The 23,054-nt window shown below is 38.3% G+C and overlaps 1 long non-coding RNA gene across 6 annotated transcripts in view; it reads right to left on the bottom strand.

Annotated features, from left to right (window-relative positions):
- Nucleotides 1–5,916: 5,916 nt before the first annotated feature.
- LOC128089781 (uncharacterized) overlaps nt 5,917–23,054 on the bottom strand; it is a 53,537-nt gene continuing 36,399 nt past the window's right edge. For all 6 annotated transcript variants that reach the window (XR_008210674.1, XR_008210672.1, XR_008210677.1 and 3 more), the window contains one exon: nt 5,917–12,268. This is a non-coding gene — a long non-coding RNA (uncharacterized LOC128089781). The remainder of the gene's footprint in view (nt 12,269–23,054) is intronic.

Genomic DNA, 23,054 nt, shown 5'->3' with positions numbered 1-23,054 from the left:
CATTCCTTCTTGAAGGAGAATAAATGTGCTTCTTTGTAAACAATGCACATTAGATTCCTGTTAGGTTAAAGGAAAGTAAATAAGAGACACGGACTTCGCTCAGAAGTATAAACTCTGCATTAAGTTAGAAGACAGCCTCAAAGCTCCCATTTAGCCTGAAATGATTGTAATGCTGTTCTAACATGACCACAGAATATCTTTTCAGTAGCTTTTATTGCTTAAGCAGTCACTATGCTGAAGATAATTTTCTCCACTTTACCTACAATTAATCAAAACAACACAAATCTGTCAGTTTTGAACCTCATATAAATATACATAAAAATACACAGACTGACAAAATGTTCTTATGGTGGCTTCTTGTGGTTTTTGGGCTGTTGTAGAGCTGTGAAGAGACTTCATTCTCTTTCTCTCCCATTGAAATTATTTCCTTTGTTCTCTAATAAAAGAAAAAAAAAAAAGCCACCTGTAAACCTTGACATTTTTTGGAGAATGGAATTCTTGTTTTCTGTCAAGCCCTTTTTCTCCATCAGTTTGTACCTAAATCAGTGAGTTTTTCTATTAACTAAAGGTAACTCGAATAACATCTCTTTGAACCAGGTACTAAATAATAAGGTAACCTTAAAGAACACTCAGTAAGATTGCATTGGCTACAATTAAAAGTTGATCAGTTAAAAGTACAGAGCAGAAATGCAGAGAGCTTTAAAGAACAATAAAAGAACAATTTGTAAGTGTTGTTTTGAAACATGTAAATAGTGCTGCCAGTCGGTGAGGATTTTTTTCATTTCGTACATTTACGTTTTCAACTGCAGTTTTAGAACATTTCACTGCATGCTACTATCAATCATCCTTAGCCTAGAAATGTACTGTACATTAGTAATGCTTAATTGGCATATTTAAAGTAAATAGCTACTTAGTTTTGCTGCAAAATCTTTGGAACAATTTTATGATACCACATGGCATTGTTTGTTCCAAGAGCAAATATGAAGTCTTGAATGTTAACTCTGATAGGAGACAATTAGAAGTATTGAAGTACTCAGCTTTCCAGGCTACTGTACAACTAAATATAGGTCGTTGGGATACTGCCTGCCAATTAAACAAATGTCTTATTCTCAGTGCTTAAAAAATGATTTTGGAATTAATAAGGAATAGTTGATGCAAAAAGAAGAAAAAAAAGGGAAAGGGAGGGGGGCTATCCAGCAGAAAAGATGAAATAAACATATATAAAATATCAGGAAAAAAATATACGAAGAAGAAAAAAGGAAGCAGGGAGAGTGAGCAGGAGAGCAGGAGCAGGCCAGCTCAGCATCACAGACTTGCAAGTGAAATATGCCTCCTGATTTTCTGCTGGTGTGCTGTTCCATTCCATATGCATTTTCAGTATTTTCTGCCTTTTCTTCTGCAAAACTCCCAGAGAGGCAGAATGCTATAAACAAGCAATGTGGGATGAATTTCTCAGAGCATATATCCAGTCCACCACCTCTCAAGACCCACATCTTGGCCTGACTCTCCTGCAAGATGGCTTATAGGTCCTGCTGTAGATCTCCTGCCTCCCTCCTGAGCAGAATCCCTGCAGCTCTCATGCATGCTCAGCAGCACTGGCATGGGTGCACAGCAAGCGCAGTGATGTGCACTGCTGGCAAACCGTGGATGGCACTCTCAGTACTAAGTGGTACGTGATGTTTCATTTATAGTTGCCAGCTGGCTAATAGTAGCCAAATGTTTGTTGCAAAGAGCGAGTGAGAGAGAAAAATAGCCATATCCTTTGGCACAGAGAATAGTAATAATCCTCCTCCAGAACAGGCTGGCAGTGCTCGAGCCAGAGCCATCTTTTCAACTCTGAGACACTATTAGATTCTCCATCCTTCTCTTCTAAATTCTGTAGCAGATTGTTTGGGCTGGAGATAGATGGAGACAAGAGGTCCCATCTGGTACCAGTTCCTCTTTCTTCTCTATAATAGCTCTAGGTCTTTTCACAGTTCATATAACGGAGGCGAAGAGTTGGAGAGGGGAGGGAGTGCCCCCAGGTACTCTGCAGGTCCATCATCTTCTTCTTTTTCTCTTGCATTTCCTTTCTTCCCGTTTTCTGCAGATAGGCAAGAGGCAACAAGCAGTTGCTCTCTGGTGTTCACGGCTCTATAATTCAGACCTGTCAATAGTTTCCAGGCTTGCTGCATTACTTCAGGGGGAACACACTACACTACAAGGGGCTAGACAAAGCTGAAGTGAAAAATAAGTTCCACAGCCGGGGATTAAATTTCACGTGATTTTTCTGTTTTTGCCACCTTTCCAAGACTAGGTGCCTTATTTTTTCACAAAACCTAGAAAAAATATTTTCATTATTTTATATTTTCAAGTCTTCTTTTTTCAAGTAACTGGCTCCACAGAGGACCAACCCGCATTCCCACCACCTCAATCTCAAGCCCAAGTTCTGCCAGCTTCTCCTGCTTTGTTACACAAACAGGACTTTGTTGTGCAAGTCTCCATTTCTATACCAAGTATTTTCCATAAGCAGAAGGGATGGAGCAGATCTGAAAGATGTCTGTAGATATTTCAGAACTCTATCTTCCATTTCTGGTCTGGAGCAGATATTCGTCAGTCCTAGACAAATCTGGAGTCCCATTCACATTGTATACTGTCATTCAGAGATAACAGCTCACAAGAAATGTTCTGGTGAGGGCAGCAAGCTGTGGTCTACCCAGCTTTGCTAGAAAGCATGAGCCTAGAATAAGTATCATCCAGCAAAGAGCAGCCACAGCAGTGAGGATATCTCGGCTTTTTATCTTAGGTTTTCCAGATGAACCCACAAAAACTTCTAGATGTACACTGTTTTTTAGGTTCAGTATTCTCTTTTTCTATTTCCTTCATTCCAATGGGTTGAAAAGATTCTACTGTTCATAGGAAGAGTCTAGACAGATTGAGAATTAGGCAAATTGAACGGCAGACAATTTGTTGGTCCAGAGCTGCTGCTTCCTTGTGCAAGATCTGGGTCTCCAGACCAGAGAAAAGGAGAGGAAGGGGCTGCACTGTTTCACAGCCTCCTTCTTTTTGTTTCTTTTTAAAACTGCTTTGTGTGATGGGGAAAAAATGTAAGAACCTATTTAATGTGGCAGAATTTAATTACAGCAAGGCATGGTTTCACTATGATTTCTTTAACAGTTAATATTGTGCACTAATTTTTCATAAAGGACCTGAGACTCACTTAGATACATTTAAATTAAAAGATGAAAGACTGGGAACATATTTTATGAAGAGGAAATCTGAAACTATATCCTTCTCTCATGATGTTATCCTTGGAAAATAGATATTTAAATTATTTATAAGCTCTATAACAAATATTTTGGAAGAGCAAATCATTGTTGCAGTAAGAAAGGAAACAGAAGAGAAACAAATACAATTATGTTACAATTCAAGAAAATAATCTGATAGATGCTGAGTACATCCTGAGTAAAGCTGAATGCCCTAAGGTTTATTGGCATGGATGGAACTAAAAGTTGCTTACTGCACTGAAAGATCAAAATCCAAAAATATACCAAAACAAAATGTTTTGATCCTGAGATGGCAAAAGTTTTACACTGAACTCTTGATAGCTTCTTTTAATCAAGCATTCAGCTGCATCTGCTATTATGAAAAAGTTTGAGGATGACTCCAACTTCTGATATTAAGTGTAAGCTTTTTTGTTTTCTTGGCTACTTTAGGTGTGGGAAAAGCACGTCCTTTATTTTCAACATGCATGGGATTACACTTAGCAAAACCCTGGAGAAAGATGAGAAGTAATAAATCTACTGATAACAGTGTTTGATAGTGGTGAGAAACTAGCAAGTTAAATATCATATAAGGTGAGCAAGAGAAAGGAATGAATCCACATCCATCCTTCAAGAGTGACTTAAAATCTAAACCAGTTCTTTGATTCTTAGGCACTTCTCCAGTACTCTTAATATTCCATTAAACTTAACCAATCTGACATGGTTGAGAATATTTTTGAAGTAAGAAAGCTATCTATTGATTATCAAGTCTGCTGTAATGCTGTAACCCACAGAGACAAAACATTGCTGGGAAACAATAAGAGCTGGAGGGCACCTGGATTGCACAGAGGAAGAAGGAGGAGTACTGTGCCTTCTGCTGCTATCTGGTTTAAATTGACCACTTAAAAGCAAGGTTTGATACATGCTTTGTTGGAAGGAGTGGTGAAAGAACTCTGCAGAGACTGAAGAAGGTGAAAAACAAGAATAAACCTCTCTAATGTTCAAAGAGCATGAATGTGCTGAAACTAGCATAGTAAATATAACTGAAAAGATTTTCACGATGTCTGAAAGATGATCTTCTATCAATATTTAGTGGTCCAGACAAAACTGAACCAGAATCTTCTTTTCCAAACAATAGTTAATTATGAGAAATTTGTTGGAAAAATTACTTTCTTTTCAGTCACCCCAAATTCGTACATAAGTTTTTTATGCCCCTCCAAATTGGGAAAAAATAGAAATTATATTTTTTCTTATGATTTATGCATGATTATGTAAATTGACATAACATGTTGATACCAAAGCAAATAGTTAAAATTCAGGATTTTGAAGTAACTTCTAGCAAATTTTAAGAGCTATTCAGATCAAAATAAGCATGTGTTCCACCCCAGAAGTTTGTTACTGTGGAGCTGATATTTTTAATAATTTTTAATAATATTTAATATCTATGGTCTTTTTTTTGTTTTTCCTCTCCATTGCTCATTGTGAAATGCACATGATCAATGCCCTGAAATTCCCACTGATGTGAAGTGTGCTGGAGTAGGCTAAATTGCAGAAAAGGGCACTCATAGGAGGTGCACAACGCAGGAGTACAATTGTCTAAACTGCTCCTAATTGCTCAGCAGATAGAGTGAAGCTATCTTTCAATGCACACAAACACATTTTAGCTCTAACACATCTGATCTCTTCTTGCCTCCAGCCTCTGTCAGGGAAATTTGCTAACTATATCCCATGGGAAAAGTCACATGAATTTGACTCAACTCCAGCTCTGACAACTGGGATTCCCTGCAGTCGCAATTGCTGTCGCTCAAGTCCGGCTCTGTGTCTGCCCTGAAGAAAAGATTCACATCTTGCTGGGGAAGTATGAAAATTGCTGACTGATTAAGTCTGAACCTTAAATGGTATCCAGAGAGCTGGTTAGCAATGCAAAGTGAATGATAATGCATACATCAAATGTGTGTGCGGTTGCCCCACAATTGGAGATGGACAGTAAAGAGTAGAGTGGAAATATGGGTTTCCAGTGTCGGAGAATTGGTACTTCCACAGATTAACTGCCTTTTTCTATACCATGTTTTATTTATTTCCCTGTTTAGAAGCACTACAGCAAGTTGTGCTGGTGAAATACCAGGGAGTTCTGTTGGACTAGGTACAACTAGTCTAGTCTGTCATTTTCTGTGATGCATTGATGAATGCAAGTCAACTATTATGGTAAAAGGAAAATTAGGGGGAAATCTAATTCACTCCTAGGAGTGGTCCATACAGTAGATTTCAGACAGGTGAATGATTAACTTCGTAGAAATTCACTGTATTTCTCTGAAAAACCTCATATTTCATTCTGATGTGGTACTCACCTAGTACTGCCTAACCTTTATTGGTTGGTTATGGTTTTTTAGTTAAATTATAGGTGAGTCCTCAGCATTTCACTGTGTCTACCACATGGCACTTCTATTAACTGTGTTTCAAAATCCAGTTTCTATAATGCGTCGGTTTGTAGATCCTTCCAGACCTCAGTTGTGTAACATCAGCCCTTAAGTGACTCTACAGACTCTCTGTCTGGTGCAGCTGTTTGTTAGGATCGTTGGGATTTCAAATGTCTTTCTGTATTAAGGGGAAGAATTAAAGGGGAAAAAAATAAAAAAATAAAAACCCTTGGCCTAATTAAGAAGAGTGAACTAGATTTAATGATGAACAATTTATTGCCAATTAATAGAGCTCATACATGGTAGCCAGGAGCTAGATAATTTATCATTAAAAGAATCTCCATTACACGTAAAATCCCTTTTCTCCTGATACAGCTAGCAACTGCACTTCACAATTACCATTTTTATAAGACTGATTCACCAGCAAACGAAGCTGTATTTCACAGAGCAGCAGCAAAAGTTGTAGGTGCTGCAAATGCTTAAATATCCAGGTTTACAGTTCTCAGAGTGTATGTACTTCACTCCATGCTTCTGTGCAGTCGTGACCTTGATTCCGAAGTCTTCATGGTTCAGTCACTAATAACTTCTTTATCCTTCTGGGAAGCTCCTTTAAAATGCTTTTAGTTAACACTGTCAATAAAATATATGGTCAGAAAGCAGTCAGTGAACACCCAAGAATGCCCCGGCTTGACACAAGAGGGAAAACACGGCTCCAAGGATAAAAGTGACGACCTTCAGCAAGCTGGTGGGAGCTGCAATTCAGGGTAGATTATGACCAGAATTAGTTTGATTTCTTGTTATTACCTTTGTGAGTCAGAAACGGAGAAATCTATGCTCTCCATAATGCTTATCAAGGTTATGCAGATGTATCAGCAGAACTGAGTTCAAGACTGCAAGGATGTCTGTTGGCAGACTTTTTAGTGATTCATCAGATGGCACTATTCCCAATGAGCTGTAGTCATGATGTCCCAGTGTGGTGTTCTGACTTGAGTTCCAGTCTGAATTATTGTATTCATGTTAAGGTTGTTCTGAAAGTAATGCCTCCTATTTATTTCCATGGAAACTACAACAGCTACAGAGAGCATAGTAACACTGTTTGGTAGATCATGTTCTCAGGTACAGAACACTCATTTTTCAACATAGTCACCACCATTAGCTATGCATTTTCTTCAGTGATGTAAAAGAGACTCCATGCCACACTTGTGAAAATCTGGCAGGAATGGATTCTCTGGCTGCGTTCTGTGCATTTATATTCATAAGACAAAATCCGTTGAAGATGGAAAGCCAAAGCATTAACTCACTGTACAGTGTACTTTCCTCATGAATGGAAAATGAAAACATATGAAGCTTGTCTGGGGAAAGAAACAATGAAGGGAGTAGCTTTCTTACCTATCCTTAAACAAGAAGAAGAAAACTAAAGTAATTCCTAGCTGGGAAATCTACAAATCCTTTGGGATTTGTTGAGACTGGGATAGATCTCTCACTGTAAGGCAACTTGCAGCTCCAACACATTTTCCAGCATGGTTTCTCCAGGCATTGTTCCTCTTCCTGAAGGAGGAAATTTTACTCTGTATTTCAGTCACCTAAGTAAAGTAAAGCTAAAAGCTACATTTTGCCTTATGTGGCCTTAAGAGGCAATGCTGAGGACAATAGCACAAAAGCTGAGCTTAACACAGTCAAGCAAATTCTGCAAAAGTGACCCAGTGCCATAAAAGAACAGTGGGAACATTTGCAGAAGTATATCAAGAAGGCAGATGGGAGGTGGAAATTGAGTCTCATGTAGATAGAAACAGCCAGCTAAAGAGTGCTTTTCGTCCCATCTGATGGAAGGAGTGAAAGATGTCATCAACAGTGTACTTTCTTGGTGCTAGGTATTACTGGGAAGTAAAACTCAGACCCTCCCTTGTGGAGTTCTCCAGGTTGAGAATGTCCACATTCCTTCTTGAACAAAGCAGGGTCCTTCAGATTGCCTTTATGACCCAATCCAGAGCTCTTTATCTCATAATGCTTGCATTATCAGGGCAGTACAAACAATAGACTTTTAAGAAAGATCTTCAGACATCAGAAATGTCATATTTCTATCAGTTCTTTGGCATTTATAAGGCAGTTTACAACACTAAATTGTATTTTTAAAATATTTTCCACCCCAAATATTCAATAGAGAAGAAAAAAAAAAAAAACAAAAACATTTCTTTTCGTCACATAAGACCTCTTTAAAAAATGAATATATCTGTCAACAGAATGCAAGGTGTTTTTCAGAAGGTAAAAATTCTAACTTCCTCTGTTATACAATACTAGCAGAATATGCATGTTAGCAGACTAACATAATCAGAGATAATTAATCTCATCAAGGTAATAATGAGACAAACAGCTGCATTGATCTGTGCAGAGATGACTGATGCAACAAACGAGGTTAACACAGGTCACTCACAAAAACACACAGACAATAGTGGGACAAGAAAATTCAGATCTGGAAATATTATCTGAATCTAAATTTCCAAACAGACTGCATTTTCCCCTTTCCTCTGCATTTAAAGATCTCACTCTTTTAATATATAATTTTACAATAATTTATGAAAATGGAAAGCAGTGTAGAATGCAATCAATCATTCATGCTTCTGAATGAAAACCCAGAAATAGCAATGCTGTTCTGCAACTCTGTCAAGAACTGCTGCTGACATCATGTTCGTCCTGCCATCCTGATGAACTTTTTGCCTCATCAGCAACTAAAATAAGCTCTTACTTCACAAAAGCTTTACATTTAATTGTGGGTTTCAGCCATTTATAGGAAGGGAGGGAGGAAACATATTACAAGACTATGTTAATTCTTTCCTTTGATCCAGTTCAACATTGTCTTCAATATCAATGGGAAATTATAATGCGTAAATAATAATAGACAATTTAAAGAAAAATACTGACAAATAAAAAAAAAAAAAGTGTCTCAAAATAATGTATGTTTCCCTGTAAATAATAATAATGATAATAATAATAATAATAATAATAATAGTTAGAATTAGAATTAGAATTAAAATTAGAATTTCAAAAAAATACCACTGTTTTCCCAAACTAGAACTATTCTTTTGGGAAAGTTCAATTGTGACTGATATTTTCAATTTGGATTTTTTTTTTTTAATTCGAATGAGATCAAAGAGAATTACTGTATATGAAACTAGTTAGCATTATAACAAACAACACGTGATAAAAGCCCCAAAATAAAAATTTCATTTTTTTCCTTTTTTTCACCAGAAAAAAATGAAAATCTTCCATTTTGTTTTAATTCAATTATTTATCTTTTTTTATTTTCCTATTTCCGCTACCATCAAGAAATTGATATTTATTCAGTTTTATGATTAATGAAAAAGTGTGATCCTACTAAGCTCCCCAAAAGAAACTTAACAAAGGAAACAAAATTTTGAAGAACATCTCTAACAGTTGCAGGAAAAGATCTACTGCAGGAGCAAAGAGATGAGTGAATACAGAAGCCACATTAATCCAGTTGATGGCAAGCTGGCATGGACAGGCCACAGCTACGTCTGCCTTTTGCATATGGCAGTGAAACAAATGCTGAGGAAGAGACTTTCCACATGTTCACATTTCTCTATCAAAACCCAGACTGTAAGACTCATGGGTGCCTTACAGAACATCATAAAGGGAGAAGATGGCATAGCGATACCCTTCACGAGCAAAATCTTCTTGAATAGTGGAACAAAGTGCAACCTTACCAAGCACTGCACTGTGAGACAGGTACATCATCTGTCAAGTAAATGAGACAAACCATAATGGCATTTCATGATTTTGGAGAAACAGAGGCTCAGGGCAGACCTTATCACTCTCTACAACTTGCTGAAAGGAGGTTGTGGTGAAGTGGGAGTTGGTGTCTTCTCCCATGTAACTAGAGATAGGACAAGATGAAATGGTCTCAAATTGTGCCCAAGGGGGGTCAGGTTGGGTATTTGGGTATTTTTTCTCTTAAAGAGTGGTCAAGACTGCAGTGGGCTGCCCAAGGAAGTGGTTGAGTCATTATCCCCAGAGGTGTTCAAGAAAATTTCAGATGCTGTACGGAGGGATAAGGTTTATTGGGAAATATTTCTGATAGGTGGATGGTTAGACTGGATGATCTTGGAGGTTTTTTCCAGCTTCAGTGATTCTATGATTTGCCATGTTAGAAAGGGGTGTAATTTGCTGATAGCCCAAACCTAGGTTGCTTTAAACTTCTCTTAATTCTCTTAAACTTCTAATAAGCTCAAAATACCCTCTGTCCAGTGTGAATGCATGGATCCAACCTCAAAATACAGTGAGCTTCTTAGACAATAGGGCTCTGTTTTTTAATATCCTAATAATTTTAGTATCCTGTCAGTCTGAAGCTAGTGAAGTTTCCTTTGGCAGAGACTTGTTCTGAATCACGCCCTACATGTGAGGGAAAAAATCAGAGCCTTCACAGTTTGGGAAAAAGCTGTGTGCCTGAGAAGTAAGTGTGCCCACATCTTGAGAAATGCTGTAATCTTTTTGCTAAGATTCAAGATGCTTCATTTCACTTCAGAAAATCTACCACTGGATAAATTTTACTTATATAAACAAAATTTTTTTTATTTGCATTCCTGCCTATTACTATTGATCCTGTTCATTCACAATTTTCAAATTCTCTTAGTTGAGTAAATTGCTTTCAACAGACTAAATTTTCCTGATATTTCTTCTACTCTATAGAGATTTGGCAGATCAATTTTTCATAAGTTCGGTGTCTTGCCCTAACTGATTTCCAACTCTATATATTAGATTAGTGAACATCTGAAAAAGAAACATTCAAAAAACTCTTTTGTTGATGCACTCAGTTCAGGAGGTTGACAGAATAAAGATGTGATACAAACTTCAAGTCTTACTCTGTCAAAAAAAGCAAATGTAGCGGCTTTTGATGAAAAGTTTCATTATGTGATTGCATAGAAAGAGTGATTATTTTGAGATAATTCTTGAATAAATGAAGCTCTGTCTTCTAAGGAAAGAACAAAATAATTTGGGGAATATTATAGTTTTTATTTGCTTATTTATTTCTGATTAAATATTAGCTCACTAAATCTCAGATCTACATATGTAAATAGAATTAGCAGAAAACTCATTTTTAAATAGATCGGCTTCTTCATAAATTGTTCAGGCCACAAACCTTTGGGCAGAAACATCTGAAGTTTTCTAAACTTGTGTCTTAATTTCAGCTGGAATGGAATTGTTTTCTTCAGAGTGTCTGGTATGATGCTATGCTTTGGTTCTAGGAGAACAATGATGTTGATAACACATTGATATTTATAGTTGCTGCTAAGCAGTACTGTACAGAGTCAAGGCCATTCTCAGTGAAAGGCCAAAGGAGCTGGGAATGAAAAGAATTAGGAAAGTTGTCTTAAACTGGCCAAAGGTGTATTCCATACCAGATAACATCATGAAAAAGGAGTTTTGAAAGGAATGAGTGTTCAACTTTTTTTCTTCCGCTGCTGGACCCACTTCCACTAGGGCATCAGTTGGTGAGTGATGAGCAATTGTTTGTGCATCATTTGCTACATAGATTGATGTGTATATATACCTACATGTATATTATCATAACTATTATTGCTTTCCTTTTCTCTATCTTAGTAAATAGCTATATCTCAACTCTCTAGTTTGATTTTGTTGTTGTTGTTTTTTATCCTCTCCCACATCCCACTAGGAAGGGAAGGAGTAAGCAAATGGCTGTGTGTGGCACAGCCACCTGGCAGATTATACTACAACAACTTTAACGACTTATTTGAAGTCAGTGAGAGAGAGAAGAAGCAAGCTACTGCATTTTAACTGGCAAATTATAGAAAGAAAGAAAAAATCTATTTTTCTGGACTTTGACAGGAAATTTTCTCTATCTCATTTTACATTTTCCAAAGGTGAAAAAAAAAGTAACCTTCCTACTAATTCTAACTATAGTTTTATCTCTCCAGGAGATAAGAAAGATACTGAATGATTTGGAGACAAGAAGGTATATTCCCATTACTTAAAAAATAAATTGTAACAGAAAAAGGTTCTCTACCACAGAGCAGTGCAACTGAAGCTAGGATCTGAATAGTATAAATTTCTGCCCATGCTTTCTTCTCTAGCACTAACATTAAACATGTGACACACATATGACACAGTGGCCCTGGAGAAAATGTATCTTGCAGCACTCCATGATCACAGAGAAAATCAGAATGCAATATAGTAAAAGCTATGAAGTGAACAGCCACTAATAGAGCTTGAATACCCATCCCCAGAAGAGAGTTATATTGGAACCAAAGAGATACTGAAGCCATCATATCCTAATGAGCATCTGGTCTGCTTCCTTGATCCTCTTTATGAAAGTCTGGAAATCAAACAGGCTGAGACAATAAAACTCCTTGTTTCATCAGCTTCTGTATAGGAAAGCTGAAACCTTTCGACGTGGAATAGAATAATGAACAGATCAAAGGGTGACCTGTTAGGAGCAGGATAGGGATACATGACATGTATCATGCGGATGAAGTCTCGCCATGTAAACTTTCACTGCAATGTGGTGTTGTGAACTGGCCTGCTGCATTACATGAGTTTCAGAGGAAGCTTTTGATCTGCATCAACAGTGGCCATCTGTAAAACAAACAAAAAGATTAAAAAATAGAATTATGCTTATTTCTCTATAAAATTCATGCTTGGCAAGCATCTGTTCCTGAACTCACCCAAATTTCTTCACATAGATCTGCAGAGAGCTGTGAATTAATGTGAATCACAGTATGGCCTGGGTTGAAAAGAACCACAATGATCACCTAGTTTTAACCCCCCTGCTATGTGCAGAGTCACCAAGCACCAGACCAGGCTGCCCAGAGCCACATCCGGCCTGGTCTTGAATGCCTCCAGGGATGGGGCACCCACAGCCTCCTTGGGCAACCTGTTCCAGTGCGTCAGTGTCCTCTGCATGAAAAACTTTCTCCTAATGTTTAAAATGAACCTCCCCTGTCTCAGTTTAAAACCACTCCCCCTTGTCCTGTCATTATCCACCCTCATGAACAACCATTCCCCCTCCTGTTTATACACTCCCTTCAAGTACTGGAAGGCCACAATGAGGTCTCCTTGGAGCCTTCTCTTCTCCAAGCTAAACAAACTTATGAAAGCAATTATTGTATTTCAACATTATCTTTTAGTCCTAAGAAGGAATTAAGAGTCACTGATAGTAATGTTGTGTTGCTCTATGGATAGAAGCAGAAGGCTGTGATTCCTAATTCCACCAGTCTTCCAGGAGGTTCACAGACAACACTGGCTAGATATTGTGCAGTGAAACCTGTACAGCAGGAATGTCTCAGCTGCCAGAGAGGCTGGCACCTCCAGTTTCTTTAACCTTATATTCATTCAAATTGGAAATAACAAAGGGTTGCTTTGGATGCTCAGAATGTTCAGGTCTTGCTTTGGACCCTGTGAATGCTCAGGATGTTCAGGTTATGACTGGATGACTTATAGAATTTCTTCAATATATTGGAATTATCCAATAGAGACTAAAATATTCAGTGCAGTCTGATAGCCTTGTATGAGCATTCTTCTCAATTTTAATACACACTGTCCAATGGAAGAACGGAAAAATAATGCAGTCAGTTCCTGACCTACCCAGTTCCTTGGTCTGCCATTTGAGACTCTAATATCTGGCTCTTTGCAAAATAATCCTAATTCTGGTACTACCATCCACATCTGCTTCGACTAAACTGAAAACCTCTCTAAGAACCGATGAGGCATACTCAGTGGATCTAATTAAATTCCTATACCATTTCCTTTGAAATTGGCAAACTGCAGTTCTTATCTTGTATTCATTCATCCCCAATGGTGGTGCTGTAATTTTAGCAGGAGTATACTTAAGCAGTAAAACAGGGCAGCATAACAGCCATGCTGAGATTGAGCCATATATTGAATTGCTAGATTGAAAACTGAAGACCAGGTACACCAGACAGCTGAGAAGTTGTTGTGTTTTTTTGAAAAATGTTGAAGTGCCTGAAGGAGATTTTAAATTAGCCCTGTGTCAGTGCTCTGCAAAGTTGAACTCCTAGAGAAGAATGAAACTGTATAGCATGATATTAAGATATGTCATACCAGCGTGAGAATCTGAATACAGGAGGCTACCCTGACTGTTAGCAAAGGTACATTCAGTCCATCACCTACACTCCATCAGTGACAGGAGTTATGTACAGGCATATAATAAGTAGATGTTTACATAACTTCCTCTGTATGCCCACAGCTTCAACGGATTGTGGTTCAGTGACTTCCCAATTGAAATATCATGTCTTTGTGACCAATGATACTGGTTTTAAAGGCCCTTACAATGCGTGTGTATAATAAACACGCTCTAAAGTATCTGTTTTAGACAAAGAGATCATTGACATTACAAGAGAAATCAGGTTTAATTATATTTTTTGTCTCTGAAAAGAGAAAAGAACCCTGTGCTCACTTTTCCTCTAGAGATCATGAGAATTTCATAGTGCTGACTATGCACTGTGAGTATATCACTAATTTATAATCATATCATCATAAACAAATTGTTTATTTTTAATGAACTCAATATCCTAGAGCCAGCAGATGTATCTGTGTAATTTTATTTTTCTTTTTCAAGAGGAAAGGGCAAAAATAGGGCAAAAATTGTAATTTTGCTCTGCAAAATACAACTCAGGATGAGTCTTTTGCTTTCTTCCCCAAGTAAACAGATGTGAACACAGCCAATTTTTCTAACACCAGAAGCATAGCCATGGCTGTTCTTTTATCTATTGCTCATGAATCCAGGTGCCTCTTGAGGACAACCTGCTACTATTGATTGTCTTGCTTTGGATTATTTGTTTTACAATTCTATCGGGTAATTTTGCAGTGATCTGTATAAAACTGTGAGCTGCTTTTTTATAATCTCAAGAGGCCACAGATTGAAATTTATTAAATACCATTCATAAGCAGCTGTCACCTGTTTTGAATGCTCTTAGAGCATCACTAAAGTAACCAGTAAATTATCTAACCATGTGTATAAATGTATGACCTGTAAAGCAAACACTGTATAATAAGGAGTCATATATATATATTTCTGCATAAATTCACATGGCAGCCAACAACTAGGAAATCAGTTTAAGAGAAAAAACCTGCACCACAAAATTTCTAGGGCTGGCAAGCCTGAAATTTTCAATTTTGCAGTTCTTGTTCAAGTCACTTCAAAATTTCTACTTCAGTTTCATGCTCTGTAAAATGAACCTTGCAACAATATTCTATGGATTCTTTATTTTATATGTATTAGGCTCTGAAACCCTAATTTTGGCTAGTTAAGCATTATTAAGTGTGGATAAATATATTTGCCTCTGAAAATATTAGTAGGTAGCCTCGATTATTCTAACAGAATAAAGAAAACTTCCCCTGCTATTTTGCCTGGAATACTATTTTGTCTATGCTTAGAGGGTCTTTCTATAAGCTTTCTATAAGCTAGACCACAAGTTCTTGAAGTTTTGAGAGTCTTACTCTGCTTTCAGTAAATTCAGTGATTGATTTCACTGTGAACACACTGCTGAGCATTTTTGAGAATTCGGCTTTGGAAAATAGAATCTAATTGAAATCCTTATAAGGAGAAAATAACAACTGTGCAGTCATACAGCCATCTCACATAAGGATCGGTTGTTAATGTTTGCAGCATCATGTGGAATCCCACTGCAAGGAGATATTTGCCAGCAGCCTTTGCTTTGTGTCAGCCGTGTTTGAGGTATTCTACATACCTTCTTCTGCTATGGAGGATTTGCATATACATAAGGAATCCAACTCATTGTGACTGGTTTCAACAGTCTGACTCTATGCAGCCAAATTTGGCGAACTTAGTATTAAATGCCTTAAAAGCAAATGAGCTACAATGATGTAAGCTGTTAATGATTAAAAATAGTTATATAATTAGCCTCAGTTTTCACAAAATGCATGCAAACTACATGCAGATCTCAGTGTTTTAGATAACACCTTACCTAGAGAGAGACAAAATAATGCAGAACTTGTAAAGGGCTCTGTTCTTTTAATAAGAATGTTGTTGAGTACTGAAATATTCTTGGTGTGTTATTCTACTTCTGGCAGAAAAACACAGTTTCTTGGCTGGATTCCCAAATATTAAGTTAGAAAACACTTGACATTGTGTGTGACTGGACTCAATTTCAGCACAGTATAAAAGTATTCAAGGACTTATTTTTAGGTTTGCCATATTAATAAAGTAACAACATTTCAAGCATGAACAGCAATATCTGTCCCATCTAGAAAGGCTTCTGTATCAATTACTAGACTGCATAGAGGAGGTTTTGCCTAGTTCCGTTAAACCTCAATTTCAATAAATAAGTTGAGTAATTATTAATTAAACTACTTGGCACAGCTTCAAAAGGTCAAACACTGACCGAGCTCTGAGCTTCCAGGAGTAGAGTTTAAAAGTCAGAATAATTATAAAACCTTCCAATATCCAATCTATTAAAAATATATTAAATAAATATTATACAAAAGGACAGAAGGAGCTCCCAATAATTACTACCGTAATTTTGTTCTGGTTGATCTCTCCCTCTTTGTCACTCACTACCTTCAGACACTTCTAGTAATTTTACCAAGCAGTATCAGAAAACTTCATCAATCCAGATGTACTGCAACACAGAAAGAAATGAGGAGGCAAAGGCTGGAAAAGATCTGGTGAAGTTTACACTCATATGGGACTAGAACTAGTGCAGAAGCATCTGTGAGGGCCTGGAACTCTGAAGATTCTCCATGATACTCAGTAACAGCCTCATGGGGCAACTCAGCAAAGTGACTTCTAGAGCTCCTTCACTGGGGGGTGGGGGGAGGAGGGGTTGGAGGTATCTGGTGCGTGTCTTGGATCATGAGGAAAGCAGGACTAGACCTAGGAATGCTGTTAAGAGGTCTCTTCTGGAGACTATGAAGAAAAAAATTCCTAGAGCAGATACCATTGTTACAGATTTTTCCAAACTTTTTGTTGTAACATTGACAAGGCACCTTTCTCCCACGCTTTTTGAAGACTTCTCCCCTCCACCCCCTAACCCTCCCCCCCAAAAAAAGAAATCAAGTAACTCTTGTTTCTTTATAGGTGCCTCAACTAAAATGCAATTTTTTCTTTAGCAGTGTTGATAGGCAATTTCCCCATCTCTGTAGAAATGAACATCTATGGCCACAAAATACATACAGTTCCTAGAGATGTTGTGTCAAAAGTCAAAAGTGCTCAGCATCTCCCAGGAAAGCTTAATGCCACCGAATCCTTCTTTTCATGTCAGTTATGCCTTAATTCACCGTGCACTAATTTAAAGTATAAATATCTTTGAGCTCTGATTTCTAATCATGTAAATGAATCAGTGTCCTGGGGAATGCAGTATTCCTTCTTTTCACTTGCACTTTTACCACTGTATATCTATTATTTTACCCAAAATGGTTATAATGTTAATAGAGGCAAAACATGAAATATTGAATCAGAACAAACAATGTATGTCCCTTGCTTTGAGGGTAATAAATATTTTTCTTAGTTATATTACAACATACTTCTCTGTTTTATGCAGTCACTTTGAAATAATTTCTTCCAAACAAAATCAATTTCCAATCTCTGCCACTGTCTCCTAGTTACATCCTAGTTTAATGGAGCTTGGGATGCTGATATCCTATAGACATTTATGACCTTCCACCCCACTTCAGTGCTATGTATTGTGTTCCTAAAAATTTAAGATTGCATGAGGAGAGCATTTATTTTTCATTCAAGGCTTTGTAGCCACAGAGAATTATTCTGACAGTATATCAATTTAAATAAACAAACAAACACGCACACACAAAAATTCTTCCAAAGAAAAGAAGCTTGTATGTGTGTGTCTGTTCACAAGGAATATCTGGGAAGGGAGGACTCCAATGAGCCTCCTGCACGCAGCTATGTCATTTACTGTCCAAACATGAGGTCTGCATCCTATTGCTTCATACGCATCTCTGCCCTTCTCTGAAAGGATTTATGGATGTGTCCTATTGTTTCCTTTGCTCCAGAAGAACAATGATGCTGGTTTTCAGATGTTTGGAGGAAATGCTGCATGCATGGCATCCAAGACCTCTGGGGATCTGACGCACATTTGTTTTAATATTGGTAGTGTGTTCCCCATTATCTTAGTCACTCTGCAAAAAAAGGAAAAACTTGTTCCACAGCTTTCAGGGATAACGTAAATCTCACATCTCCACAGAATATCACTGGTTTAGAAGTTGGACTTTAAGGGAGGAGGAAACAGCAGGTCAGGTTGTGGAGAAGAAAATATACCCTGATGCTGACTGGCAGGTCCCTCCAGCTACAAAGCTCCTGCAAGAACCACCACATCCACCTCCTGAACTATGCAAAGGCAAAATAGTAGCACTCGTATTGCTGAAATTATGTAGGTGTTTATCCACTGGGGAAAAGAAATATTAAAAAATGGAGAATTGTGCCTGTAGCCGTCTGCCCTTGGCTGAAGGTGTGCGTGTCCACGCAGAGCACTGCTGCTGCAGCAGCTGGGCTGCAGCATCCACCTCACACTGGAGTAACACTTCATTAAAAACATGGAGAATGCTCAAAATATTTCCATACCTCACAGCCTGTATCTGGTAAATTGATTAGAAAATTAAATGATCTGTTTTTTTCAGGTTTTGGTGGTGGGTTTTTTGGTGTTTTTTGTTTGTTTGTTGTTTGTTTGTTTTGGGTTGTTTGGTTTTTGTTTTGTTTTGTTTTGTTTTTTGTTTTTTTGGTGTGTTTTTTTTTTTTTTTAAATTCAGCATCCATCATAAAATGTGCAAGATCCATTTAAGTGATGTTTAGATCACAAATTTGGCACACCAAGCACAATTAAGTGTGATAGTCCTGAACAGTGGTAGTGCTGCATGTTATAACCTGCATTCAAACTGATAGGAGAGAAAAATGTGGCTCATGTCTTCATTTTTTAAAGATATGCACAACATCATATTACACATCAAGCAGCAACAGGAACCATATGAGGGCATGAAATCCCAATCATTGCTGCAGTCCATAGGATAGATGTTCCCCTCTAATGAGCTGCTACTTAACACCAGCTGAGAATACAGGGTTAAATGTCAATATACTGATATTTCATCCTGACTGAAATAATAACCTCCAGTCTGTAACAAAGTCCCCATCAGTGCTAATGGAGCCACTCGTCCTCACCAGCAGCATGCTGAGGACAAGGGGCCTCTGCTCCAATTTCTCCCAACACAGCTGTTCTTAGAGCCATTTAAAATCTTATTTTCAATGTGGCAAGCTGGCCGGCCTAAATTAATTCACTCACGCAGTATTCACTGACTACTTAAAAAATAGTTCAGAAGAACTTTTGGAAATATTTTTGTTTGCAATTTTCTCTAAATAAGACCAAAATGAACTACATCCTTAGCTCACTGTCAAGGGCTAAAGAAAGCAATTGTGAAAGGGATGGATCTCTTAAAATGACTAAATCAAAAGTGACTTTAATATGCAGTTCAGCTTGCCAAACAGAGTGTAGCTGATCTTTCCAATTTAAATCAGAAAGTCTTTTCTTGGTTATTGCTGAGATCTGCACATAAGAGACGCGCCATTTTCTGGGGGAATGGAGATACATGTACAGAAAGGTTGCAATAATCGAAAACTAAAGTCTCCCACTTCTAAAAGCAAAAAGTTATGACATCAGCCCATGATGTCCCCATTGCTCAGTCCGTGGTGATCGTGAGGGTTAACAGCATTGCAATACTTACGCAATCTCAGCCTCATGACCACAAACAGACTATGACCCGAACACAGTGGGAGTGCCTCCAGCCGTACACAATCGCACTGCGACACTCAACTGACTCGGGGGCAAGGCAGTGCAGGATGCGTCCCATACCTCACATGCTATTTATGATGTATCTGCGTTGCATACAAATTGGCACTAGTATGAGGAAATATGAATATCTCAGCATCCTTCAGTGCCAAATACAGACATGATGCAACATAGTCATTTTCTCAATTCAACGTAACATACAATATGCCACTCTCCATTATGCTACAGCAACTGAAATGTGCTGCAGGCCAATGGAAAATATCCCTAAAAATAGCTATGCTGTTTCTGGGCAAAAGGAGAAGTATTCGACATTTCCTTGAAAATGTTCCCACCTGGATTTGCTGGAACAGCAACATGATCGTTCAGTGACAGGAAGCTCTCTGGTAAGGAGCTTTTTCCTCAATATTACCCTGCTTTCCTGAAAGCACTGCAAACAGGGCTCATAGCAGTTCTTTAAAATACTGTACATGAAAGCTGTACTAAACTGTTTAAGTGCTCCATTGTGAAGCACTGTATTAGGAGCTTTCTGCTGCTCAAGCAACTTTAGATTGTAATGTATTATAATAGTGTGCTATTCTCCTAGAGATCATTTTATAAATGCAACACAAAAGATTGTCACATGATAATCTTCTAAATCATATCAAGGAAAATAAACACCCACTGCAGAGGGACTTGCTTATTTTGCTAAGACATTTTACAGCATATTAGCATAAAAATACTACTTCAGCCCTTCAGGTTCACCCACAGGACTGCTTAAGAGCATTAGATGTGATATAAATACAAATGATTTTGGCAGCATGATACTTTTTTAATGCAGATTTGCAAATTTTATACGTTCCTATTCAGCTCTGTCATACAATCTGTGCAAATTACAGAATTTTGCCTAACTGAAAGAGCAGCAATGGGGGAGAAAGGTCCAGTCAGTTCTTCCATTTCATATACATGATATTGGCATACCATCTCCAGTCACTGAAGCCACAGAGCTTTTACTGCTGAGTCCTCTGTCCTCTAACACCGCTAGAGGTCCATGTGTGGATGTTGTCCAGCTTGATAGATGGATCTGCACAAGACTACAGGGTTCCAGCTCTCCCTTTTGCCTGGTATTGCATGGATTTATTCCATATAGAATCAAAGAACCATAGAATTGTTTGGGTTAGAAGGAATCTTTAAGATCATCTAGTTCCAACACCCCTGATATAGGCAGGGATACCTCCCCCTCAACCAGGTGACTCAAAGCCCCATCCAGCCTGGACTTGAATGCTTCCAGGCAAAAGGCATCCACAACCTCACTAGGCAGCCTTTCTCCCTCCTTTCTTTGTAAATGACATTGCAATTCTTCTATCAGAGCTATACTTCCTATCACACAGTCAGGAACCTGCTGCACAAAGAGATATGTCCTTCATAGAAACCAGGAGCAGGAGCAGAGCTACAATCCAAACTGCCTGCACGTTAAACATTAGCCTATTCTGGTGCTCATCCTCCTCAGTGGCACTGCCCTCTGTCCTTTCCTTCAGGAGAGAGCCTCTCTGCCATGAAAACCTATTCAGGTTCTTCAGTAGCCACTTGGGTGGAGCAATTGGAGCAGTCTGTTCACAAAGAGCCTTTCCTGAACAGGACTCTGAGTGTAGTCTGGATTGATGTGGTGAGCTACAAACAGTAAAGATCCTTGTTTTTCAGGCAGTCTCCTTCAGGTTCAGATAGCTTCACTACAGAATGTAAAAGACTCTCATGAGATTAACGCTAAGAATTTCCATTTTTTATGGTATTTTTAGATTATATTTCATTTTCCAGGCTGCAGTTGGCTTGAACCAGAGCCACAATGCTTGTGACACTCCAAACACAAAAAGGAATTACACAATGTGACAATTCTTAAAATGTGTTTCTTGTTGTATAACAAATTCCCAGTGTTGTAGATTAAACTAGAGAGAACAGGAACCATAACATGGAGATTATGCAGCATTTCACTTTGTTTTTTGACAAAAAGTTAATGCCTGCTTTGTTCTAGTCAGTAAGTATCAAAGATACTTTACAACTGCACAGCACACAGCTTAGCTGATTGGAAACTACAGGCAAGTATAAATCAAAGACGTTACTGCACATTTTAGTGAAAGCTAATCACAAAAGTGTGGGGCACTTCTCCCCTCATATGCTCACAATGACAGACAAAATCCCTGCTAACTTACCAGTTTCCTTGTCTTCCTCCTGATAGCTCACCCTAGGAAACCTGCCCATATACCTCAAACCAAACCTCCAAAAATCTTTGCTATAAGCACATTTTCTCTGCTGGTTCCTCAAAACGACACCTTGTCCAAGTTCCTACGTGTGTTTTATACTCAGAGTTCTGTTAACAAGAAATTGGATCAAGAGCTGGAAATCACACTTTTCCTTATTACAAAACCAGTCATTTCTGTTTAACAGACAGAATTGTAAGTGGGCATGAAAGCTGAAAGAGAAGGAAAAAAGACCAGGTACATCTAGCGAGGGCTTTTGGATTTTTGCTGGAATTCACTTTAAAGCTATTGACGTTAGACAATAGCTGAAAAGTGAAAGCTCAGGTAGACACCCAGCCCTGCCATGAGGACCTCCAAGTTGCATATATGTGAGTGCATTAATCTGCCCACTGAGACTCCAGCCAGCAGCCCTGTGGGTGCCTGCATAAATCAAGAATTAAACAAATCACAGTAAATTTTGTATTGAGTGAATGTGGGCACATTGCCTACTGTCTTAGACCACTGGATCTTTGGGGAAAGGGCCCTTCTTTTTCTCTTTCATGGTCATTTTTATTCAAGCAAGTCTCTAGCTTGGGTACAATAGCTTTGATAACAAAAATAATATGGCTCACCTCTTGCCAAAAGTACCTAGGTTCTGTCTTATATTAGTGAAATGAAGTGAAGAACAATAAAAAGTGACTTCAGTAAGCTGGTCTTAACCAGGAATATTTTGCGTACATCTGCTGGCAACGGAATGGGCAGGGACTGAGTAAGCAGAATCCCTTGAGCTCATTTACATAGGAAAACAACTTTTATGAGCTTTCAAACAATTTTTCTCCGATGTCTAGGAAAGTTGAGGCTGAAGTGAAACAAGCTAGAAGAATACAGGTAGTTTTTTTGTTTTGTTTTCAAAGTCTTACATTCTGTCACATATGTATGCACTTTCTTTAGGCAGCTGACTTCCCTCACCCTCTTTAAAGGCAATCCCTGTGGAGGAAATTCCTTAGGCAGAAATATCTGGCCTCGTGGCAAATGCCAGAGGAGAGCTTGAGCAGCATTGGGGTTGGTCTGACCTGTGGTTAGGCTGTTGATGGGCTGTCTGGGACAGAGCTGGCCACCCATCTCGTTCTGGATCTGCGTGCTCATTTTGTGGGTGCCTCACCGCCCATGTGTCTTTGAAGGCTTGTTTGATTTCCGCTGCCCTCCTATCGAGCTGATCTCTGAAGTGCAAAGGCAACTCTACCTCGCATGTCCAGCGTGTGGGGATAGAAAAGCAAATAGAGGAGTGGGAGGGAAACGAACAGCTTTTAGCTTTGAGGTGTCAACACAAAGTGGCCAACCAGAGGAAAAGGAACTGCACAGAGGAACAGAAAATAT

Source organism: Tympanuchus pallidicinctus, unplaced genomic scaffold (genome assembly GCF_026119805.1).
Source record: "Tympanuchus pallidicinctus isolate F22 unplaced genomic scaffold, pur_lepc_1.0 scaffold4, whole genome shotgun sequence".
In the NCBI taxonomy this organism is placed as follows: Eukaryota; Metazoa; Chordata; class Aves; order Galliformes; family Phasianidae; genus Tympanuchus; species Tympanuchus pallidicinctus.
The sequence above is the reverse complement of the archived record's forward strand: the minus strand, read 5'-3'. Positions and strand labels throughout refer to the sequence as shown.